Here is a 10,000-nt window from a genome sequence, read left to right as displayed (position 1 = left end):
TCCCGAACCCAGTAAACATGCTGCTGACCGCAGGACTCAGAGCAGCCAAATGACATTTTTCCTTAAAGTTAAATGTCTCATAAGCCTTGCTTTATTCACGATCACGTATGAAAGAAGTATTTTTAAAACTATAAGGCACATCTATGTGTCATAATATTCTGGCCCAAAACAAGTTTATTTTTGTTTCTGAGCTTTTTCTTGGATTGTTGTTGGCATGCCACACTGCAGACAGGGCCAGCGTCCCAGTCAGGAGCTCCAGTGACCAACAGAAGAGGGAGAGGATCCGTGTCCCCCCGTTGGGGGGAGCAGGAGAGGGCAGGATCTATTTTTGAGCCACACAAAGGTGCACCTCTGGATGGAGAACCTCACCGTTTATTAACTTGCATAACTCATTTATTTGTTCAAAGTAATGATCTTTGGAGAAAGGGCTGTTATATTTAGAACCTGCTTGTCAAATTTAATAAATGATAGCGATCGCCGGCCTTCCCCCTCTGCAAGCACTTTCCCAGGTCCTTCCACCTTTCCCTAGGGCCTCGCTGGCCGGGGACCTGGCAGCCCACGTCTCAGTAACTGATGGCGGCTGCCCAGTGGCTGGATCGGGCCGATGACCTCGGACGGTGGGGACCAGCAGCATGTCCAATCCAATCCCCCACTTGTTTCCTGACCCAATCTTCCTCGTGTCAGGGGACGAGCCGCTTCATTGAGAAAATGGAAATGGACAGGGAGCTCCCTTTGGCAGCATTTCCAATAACCAAATATCAAGGAAGAGGGGCCGCCGGGGGACCACCCCATCCCGGCACACTGATCTGATTTACAAACCTTTCCTAATGGGAAACAAATGCTGTGGGTGTGAATTCATACTTAACCATAAAAACCCTTGCATTACTCTGTCTCGTATTAAATACCACATATAACTCTCAGCAGGTTTTATGTTGTGTTTTACTGTCAGCAATGGCTAAAGCTGGCCTAACATTTTGTTTGGCAATTAGGAAAATTTGTAGTTTAATTTATTAAACCAAAAAAGCCAACAACTATACTGAATGCTGAATTCATTCTGTTTTTATGCCACAGTGCAGTATATTTGCCTTCCCAATAATTTAATCATTTTCCTTTTATGGCCTATGCTATTTAAATATTCCAAAATAGTATTGTTGAGGAAATAAACCCCTTATAATAAGTGAAATTGAGCCATGCCACTTAAATTCTGAATATAAAGTTAAAATGTTTTCATTTCTTTCTTTGCAAAGGAACCAAATGCTTTGGGGGAAAAAAAAAAAAAGAAAAAGAAAAAGAAGGGCAGGACGGGCAAACTTCCGAAAGCCTGGCGAACCCACTGACAACATCCAAACACCAAAACGTGACCTGCTACCTTGACAAGCTCAGGAGTGAGGGATTTCACTCCTAAAACACCAAGACACGGAAAGGAAGGAAGCAGAGCGCCCAGAAACCTTAAAGAAGGGGAAAAAATTACATTCAAAGAGAGTATTATCGGTGAGCTAAAAAGTCACAAGAAGACATGGAGGAAACTTAAATGCCTGCTGCTCAGTGAAAGCAGCCAGTCTGGGCCAGACACGGTGGCTCATGTCTGTAATCCCAGCACTTTGGGAGGCTGAGGCGGGTGGATCACCTGAGGTCAGGAGTTCGAGACCAGCCTGACCAACATGGCGAAACCCTGTCACTACTAAAAATATAAAAAAACTAGCCAGGTGTAGTGGTGCATGCCTGTAATCCCAGCTGCTTGGGAAGCTGAGGCAGAAGAATCACTTGAACCCAGGAGGAGGAGGTTGCAGTGAGCCACGATTGCACCATTGCACTCCAGCCTGGGCAACAAGAGCAAAAACTCTGTCTCAAAAAAAAAAAAAAAAAAAAAAGCAGCAGCAGCATCAGCTAGCCTGGAAAAACTACATAATGTATGCTACCAACTCTACCACATTCTGAAAAAGCAAAACTAGAGACACAGTAAAAGGATCCAGGGCTGCCAGGGGTTCAAAAAAGGGGGAGGGGTGGCTAGGTGGAGCACATGTGAAACTATTCTGCACGGCCGTGCAATGGCAAGTACATGTCACAACGCGTTTGCCAAAACCCATGAAATGTACCACACCAAGAGTGAACCCAATGTAAACTGCAGACATTAGTTCATATTTATGTATCAGCATTGGCTCAGGTGTAATGAGGATACTGCACCAAAGCAAGACGTTAACACTGGGGGAAGCAGGGAGGTGGAGGGAGGTTCAGGGATACGGGAACTCGGTACTCTCTGCTCATTTTTCTGTAAACCTAACACTGCTCTAAAAAATACTATATTCACTGTTTTTAAAGCGTTATGAGAACACCTTTAAATCCGCATCAGATGCAGAAGAAGACAAGGCCAGGTTAGGGGTGCCTGTTGCTGGTGTGGCTTCAATGTCCCTGCTTTATGCCCTGCCCCCCAGGCTGTCTGCATCTCCCGGTCCTTCCTCCTGACCATGGGATGTCATTCTGCAGAGCCGGACGTGTGGTTCTTAACAATGACAACTTGGAAAGGACACCTGCATTAATCTGTCAGAAGAGCATTTAGGCCCCTGCCAGCCAGCTCTCCTGGTGCTGAAGTTCTTAGAAAACTTAAGGGGCACTTGTGCGGTGGCTCTCACCTATAATCCCAGCACTTTGGGAGGCCAAGGTGGGCGGATCACCTGAGGTCGGGAGTTCAAGACCAGCCTGACCAACATGGAGAAACCCCATCTCTACTAAAAAAAAATACAGAATTAGCTGGGCGTGGTGGCGCATGCCTATAATTCCAGCTACTCGGTAGGCTGAGGCAGGAGAATCACTTGAACCCAGGAGGCGGAGGTTGCGGTGAGCCAAGATCGTGCCATTGTACTCCAGCTTGGGGCAACAAGAACAAAACTCCATCTCAAAATAACAAGAAAAAAAGGAAAGAAAGAAAAAGAAAACTTAGGGGGCACTCAGGGAGGAGCCCCTCCCCAAACCAGTGAACAGCGTCCTAGGCTCCAATACTAAGCTGGCTTTCCTGGGTGTTACATCAAATAAAAGGGACACTCCCCCATTGGGCCTAAATGACCCTGTTCCAAGTGATGGGACTCCTGGGGGAACGTGACCTTTGATGCAGGCCCCATCGCTGCCCAGCGTTGGGTGACCCTGCTCAGGATCCCCACATGCACGCCTGGGGAAGGCGCACTCTGCCTGCCCAGGCCCATAATCAAATCCCGGGCTTGTACTGCAGGTATGTCACCCTCGGATGGCTCCAGCCCCGGCACAGGCCTCCGGACCAATTTTTCAGCAGCTCCGTAACATCCAGATTGGCCATCTCTGTGCAAGCTTTCTGATTCCATGAAAACTTACAGAAAGAGGGAGGGGTACAGTTCCTTATGAAACCACTGTGGAAACCTGGACTCCACTGGCAGGCCTCAATGGTCGAGGTTGGTCTTTCGCCCTTTGTAAAGTCAACCTTACCAGGGCAAATGCTTTTAGGGCCTTAAACACTGCCAAAGTTTTGTTTCCTTGTGTGCTTTAACATGGCACCCTGCCCCCAACTGCTTTCTGCTGAGAGGGACAGAGGAAAATATAGGAAGGAGGGTGGAGAGTGAAGGGAGGAGGGAGGGAGAGGAGGGAGGGGAGGGGGCGGAGGCAGGGGCGGCGGCTGGAGCTGCCTGTCTGGGCAAATGCACGGCCTCCTCTCCAGATGTGCAGGCAGCTCCGTCTTCCAGCAGAGACACGCTGGAGCCGACTCCTTCCGTTCGCGGGGCCTGGGCTCCATGTCCTACAACAACACAACCGCGAGCCCCTTCCTTTCCGCACATGTTAAACTCATTTCCTAGTGAATTACTGGGAAGGCGCGGCCGCTGCCCCCACCACTGTTTGCAGAGGATGCGCCCCGTCCACTCGGGCACCACAGTCCTGCATGAATTTTGAGTATTTTCTAGCTGAGTGACTTCCAGCGAAGGAATTGGAGAGGGATCGTTTTCATTTGCGTTGTTTTTAAAGGGAAGGGGAAATGAGTGATTCAAAAACAACTAAAGTAAGAGTTTCCCAATACCCCTCCCTGCAGTGCTCTCTATCGAACTGCTGGCAAATTTATAGCATTTACTCTTTTGACAGATACGTCTGACCTTTTTCTGAATACATCGTTTTGAAAACAGTTTTCTCAAGCTTCTACAATTTAATGAACGCTGGTTACCCCAAAGACTAAGAAGCTTATAAAATTCAACAAGAACAACAACAAAAAAACCCTTAACCCATAAAATTCCTGCACTAATTTTTCTAAATGATAGCCATATTTTTATTTTAAAGCATGAATAATGTCAGCATAATGTCTCATTATATAGAGTTTGGACCACAAACATTTTTGGGAGATTTGCTATTAAGATAAACAAACAAGAGGAGCTTGTGTTCTGGCAAGCTGAGGGAGGGATGGTTTTCATTTTCTCCAAGTGTAGGCTGCAGAAGCTTCGCCAACTGCAGGGTAAGCTCCTTAAGTTTTCACTTCCTGTACCCCCACTTGTCAATCACTTCCTGTCTGCAACGAAAATCTCCATCATTAGAGCTTGGAATTTTTATCTTCTTGAACGTGTCTCCCTTTGCCACTGTTAGTTTGAATTCTGATAAATTATTCACCATCTTTAAAAAGTAACCAACGATTACAGCATCACAGTGAGACACCTATGCCTAGCAAAGATCACCATCCTCCTTGTCTGTCTCCTAAAGGCTTTGACGAGGCCAGCTTCTCCTGCTTTCTTAGGCATCACAAGAAGGCCTCTGGCCAGCCCCAATTATCTTCTGGTGCACAGAGTAATTATCTGCTTCCTGTAAGCATGCGTAACAGAACCTCGAGTTTGGACGGCTTTCCATAAAGTAATCCAATTCACCCATGCCATCCTAACACAATTACAGGCACTGCAATATCTTCGCTCCTCACCTGATAAGGCTGCCGCAGCGGCGCAGGATGGTTTGCGTCAACATGCCTCCCAGAGTATAGCTTCTGACAGCCCTGCTTCCAGCCCTTGCCTCCACCCCTGCACGTTCATACCCGGCTGCATGCTGCCGCAGGGCCGGGGCAGGCAACACCACGAGGTTTTCACCCTTACACAAGCAGACGGGAATCTGAGCTGGTTGAGAGTGATGCGGAAGTCATTGTGGGTGTGTGGCTTGTTTTCAAACCCAGCCCTCAACTGGCCTGGCGGTCGAGTCCTTACCCAGGTCATGCAGCCATAAATCTCGCAGGCCTCCTCGGCCTAGGCCAGAGATGCAGGCCCGGGCCTGGTGGTGGCCCCGACCCACCGTGGCAGGCGACCACGCGCACTGTGACACACAGCGGAGGCTGACCGTGCAGCCGGCATGGTGCACACCCGCATCTCAAGGTTATGGGCAGAGCAAACCTACAAAGTGGGCACTGTTCCTGGTGCCTCCCTCTTTAAATGAAAGCATGCCATTGTGCCTCCATAATGCAGCTCTTCCTTTTCTGTTTATTTTCAGAAGTTTGGGGGGAAAAATTGAAAGGATGAATGAATGCAGTGAACTTTTTGCCTCTCCTTACTGGCGCTGCCAGGGAATAAAACAGCCATTCACACCTGAGCCCGGCGAAGCCAAATGGGGCCGGTGCCAGCCAGAATCAGATTCTTTGTAGCCACATCCATTCATCCAAAGGGTGTTTTAATATTGCCAAATTTCTAGCCAATACTTTCCCTTCACTGAAGGCCCAATGTATTAAAACAGACCCTGAACCAAAGAGCGTCTCCAATGCACAGCCTCCGCCAAGAGAGGATCTCCAGGACCCCAAGGCCTATCCAATGATAATTATATTCACATCTTTAAGAAAACTGAGAAGGAAAAATTAACACTAAACTATACTGTTTTCATTGCATTATGCAGATGAAATGACGAGTTGTCATTTAAGAAGTTAATAAACAGTCTCCGTTTTGCAGGTTATCCAAATGCTACTGAATAGAAAACCTTGGATCCCTAAATGATGTGTAATTAATATTATTTTTAAAATCCTCCTTGACAGGCCGGGGCTTAGCCAAAATGTAAATGACATTAAAGAAGACAATGAATTTAATTTTATTTAATGTCCCTTTTTGCAGATCCTCATTTACATAGCATTTTTAACAAAAGCGTTGACCTTATAAATGCTGGCATTTGTACAGCTTCAGCAGAGTTGGATTTAATCACGCTCGTGCAAAGCCATGAGGGAGGAAGCTTTAAGTTCTCTGCTTGGAGATGGAGTAGGAATAAAAACATTGGGACTGGTCAAATGTTTATCCTCCCCGCTTCTGAAAACAACCTGACAAGAAGATGTAAAGGGCTAGGGAATAACCCGGTGCTGTTTGTAAGGCTTGGTAATAATCATACATAATCGTTTGGAAATATAGCTAATAAAAAATATAATGAGTGTTCAGCAAAATCGGCATTAGGCCCAAATTACATGATATTAATACTTGAACAGGTGCAGAAAGGCGCTTTAAATGAGGTAAATGAATAAAATGTCCCAGAGCACAACTGTGTGTGCTGACAAAAAGTCAATCCCATGAATAATTCAGTGAGCAGGACTGCCAGCAAAGGTCGGCTCTCTTTGACCTTTGTGACAGGAAGTGAAAGGAAACACTGTTGACTAAAAAAAAAAAAAGAAAGAAAGAAAGAAAAGCAAGAAAGAAAAAGAAAGAAAGAAAAAAGAAAGACTGAAAAAAAAATCTCCAATCGTTGGGCTACCGTTCCACAGTCACTTTAAAGGTGTAAACTTAAAGCGCACGTATGAATCAAAGTGTGGCTGTGCAGGGTTGGGGGGTGCAGAGCTGAAATGGGGGTAGTCAGGTCATCTGACTAAAGACAATGTGAAATCACAGACAATGGAAGGTTAAGCAAATAATATTTCCCTACGACGCAACGTCAATTACGCATAAAAATCTGAGGTCAGCTGAAAAGTATTTTCAGAGCCCACAGGGTTGAAATTTTATAACAGCTGTTAAATATGACAAAACTTCATCCTCCCCCCCCACCCCCACCAAAACTAAAGCAATTCCAAACTCTGTATGAAAGAAAATGGGATAAACAGATGTCTGGCTTCCAGACAGGAAAGTAGGACAGACTTGGAATGATAAGTCTCCCAACTCTATAGACTAATGCCAGATTGATTGGGGAGGGGGCACCGCCTGCCACAGAGATGCCAGCGAGTGGGACGCCGGAGATGGTGCCATCTGGAACCGCCCCGCCGAGCCCGCTCCCAGCGCTGCATGGAGCCCCTGCGTGTGCCCGGCCTGCCTGGGCAGCCACAGCCCCTACAGTCGGCCTCCCCACTTTGCAACAGTTGGACCTCGCACCTTCCATCCACCCAGCCCAAGCAAGGAGGGGGAGAAAAGGAGTATGCACCTTCCTGGGCATTTCCAGAGCTCCTTGGGAAACAGACCGGGATGGCACGAGCAAGTGATGGGAGCCAGAGTGTGGTGTTGGCTTAGCAGCTACACTGACATCCTGGAATCATTTGCAGCCCTTGGAATGCACGGGTGAAACAGGAGAGATTTATCTGTTCATAGTTGGGATATGTGGACAATGGGTGTTCCTAATGAAGACCATCTGCTTTTGTGTTTTCCCAGAAAACATTATTCCACGAGGAAAATGATACTCCCATCCTTTTCAGCAACACCATTAAAAATCATGTGTGTGTGTGCGTGTGCACATGTGTATATACATATGTATAGAAGGTGTGCACGTGTGTTCGTGTGTGTGCACTCTTCCTTTCCTTGCATTTGGTTCTCTGCAGGTCACACAATTTACCATAGATACTTTTTTTTCCTGTAGTATCTCTTTATTGACCATGCTTTTTACTTTACAATGTTATGTTTCTCCTTTCCTCCGTAAGTTGTTATATTGTTTTAAATACACTGCATTTTAAATACACAGTTATAACCATGGTGCTATTAAAAAATTGTTTCTCTAGCAATGTTTTATGAGAAAGAAAACAGTTAACATAAGTGAAACCTTTGCAGTGCATGAAAAGGGCTTTGTAATGGGAAACAGCCTCACTTTCCCCCCTTTTTTTTTCTCTGAAGGGTCTTCATGCCATTCATAAGTATTTAATGCTTCTGAAAGATAACTGAACTAAATTGTGTAATTAATTGATTTAAGGCATCAGAGTCTATAGAATGTGATTACCCTGCCAGAGCGAGGAGCTTACTTCTCTGTTCTCATAACACAGAAAAGCAGTCTCAACGTGCCGGAAGAGGCTCGGTGTGGGCTGGAACAAATGTGGACCCATTGATCTCAATTCAGGTTGGAATTATTGGTTTATATCCTCAGGACAAATATGCCTTATCTGGTCAGAACCTGCTAAATGTATCCAAAGGCCACAAGGAGCCGGCAAAGCACATTGTATATAATTCTTTTTTAAGCCAACTAACCAAATGAGACACTGCTGATGGGGACCTGGAAACTGACTCCCCAGTCTGGTGGGACATTTTATTCTGCAATACTCAAGAGAGAACACAGGCTAGAAACTCAACATAAGCAACTAATTTTCAGAGGCAACATACACCTCACAGAAATGATTATCATTATGAAACTGAAACGCATCTCAGTTGCAAAAGACGGTATCGCTCTAAAGAGAATGCCCTCCTATAGGTATTCTTCTTTCTCTGATTAATCTAACTTGCCCTAGTGAACACTAAATTCTTCATTTTTTTTTCACATAGAAATATGCCTTAAGCTGAAGACGGTGCCAATACTGCAATCATTTCACAGGGATTTACAGCAGACAACACAATGCTAATAGTACTTTGCCATTCTAAGTGACAGCTTTCTTAAGAATGCTAAAAATGTACATTGTATTTCTCATTTCATAAAACTATCCTTACCTTAAAATCACTAAAATAGACGGTGATTAAAATTTCTATAAAATTGCCAGATCTTTGAATTTAGAAGCAGAGCAGATTTTTCATCAATAATTAAGACCTCCAAAGCATTTATGCCAGGCGTAAATGGAGCTTCAATCCTCCTTATTCAAATAAACATGGTAAACCCATTAACCAAATGTTTTTACGTTTTTTCCCCTCCTCTCATGCTTCTAGAATATCAAATAATCACACACTTCTCTTAGGTTATAGAAATATGAGTAATCTTAGCACATATTTTAATTAACCAAATATAAGAAAACATTCTCTCAGACAAGAATTAAGGAACATATTTCTGCATATCTGGGGAAAATATTTCCCACCATATGATAAAAACTGAGTATTAAAAGTTATTCAGTATCAATAGTCAATAAAGGATTGAATGTTGCACAAATCCAAAGTGATTTTGAAAGGAAAACACAGCATCTAAAATGTTAGCCAAATCAACATGGCTACTTCATCACTGTGGCATGCTAGAAATCTCACACTTTATAAACAAGTCCTCTTTTAAAATTTAAAGCATCACTCAAAAGATGAAACACTTTCACAATCCTTCATTCAAAGCCAACATGCACTGCCTTTTCAAGCAACTTATACTCAGACAAGACTCCAATAGCTCAAACACTTCTAGCCAATCAAAAAAATAAAATAAATTCAGTTACAAGACAATAATCTAAGGCTATATGATTTCCATAGCCACAACACTAAAGACAGATATAATTATATTGATTTTCATAGTTCGAGTTCTATAAAGTGTTGAACTTGTTCTCAATTGCCTGAGTGACGGCCACAACTGGTCAACCCTATTTGATTACTAATAAGAGAGCTGTCCCTTCTGTCAGATACCGAACATTCTCCACTAAGCAAACAGCTATTCCAGCTAGTTAAACATTAGCATTGCTCTCCACTGGTGGCGCATATTTCTTTAGGCTTAACTCATGGAGTTTTCCGGGTTTAATTTTTCAGACACTGGACAGCAAAGTTCATGATCAAAAGATAACTTTGTAATGAAAGCTGCGGAAATTCAACCCCTCTTCAAAACCGTCCAAACCTCTGCTTCACAAAACTGGTGTCATATGTACACGTCTAACATTTATTCAATTTGGGTACCAATTTCAAAA

At 44.3% G+C, this 10,000-nt stretch overlaps 1 protein-coding gene across 9 annotated transcripts in view; it reads right to left on the bottom strand.

Annotated features, from left to right (window-relative positions):
* The window catches only part of EBF3 (EBF transcription factor 3), a 128,717-nt gene that overhangs the window by 110,753 nt on the left and 7,964 nt on the right, over positions 1–10,000 (bottom strand). The gene's annotated exons all lie outside the window — the stretch shown is intronic.

This window comes from Papio anubis, chromosome 11, assembly GCF_008728515.1.
Source record: "Papio anubis isolate 15944 chromosome 11, Panubis1.0, whole genome shotgun sequence".
NCBI lineage: Eukaryota > Metazoa > Chordata > Mammalia > Primates > Cercopithecidae > Papio > Papio anubis.
The sequence above is the reverse complement of the archived record's forward strand: the minus strand, read 5'-3'. Positions and strand labels throughout refer to the sequence as shown.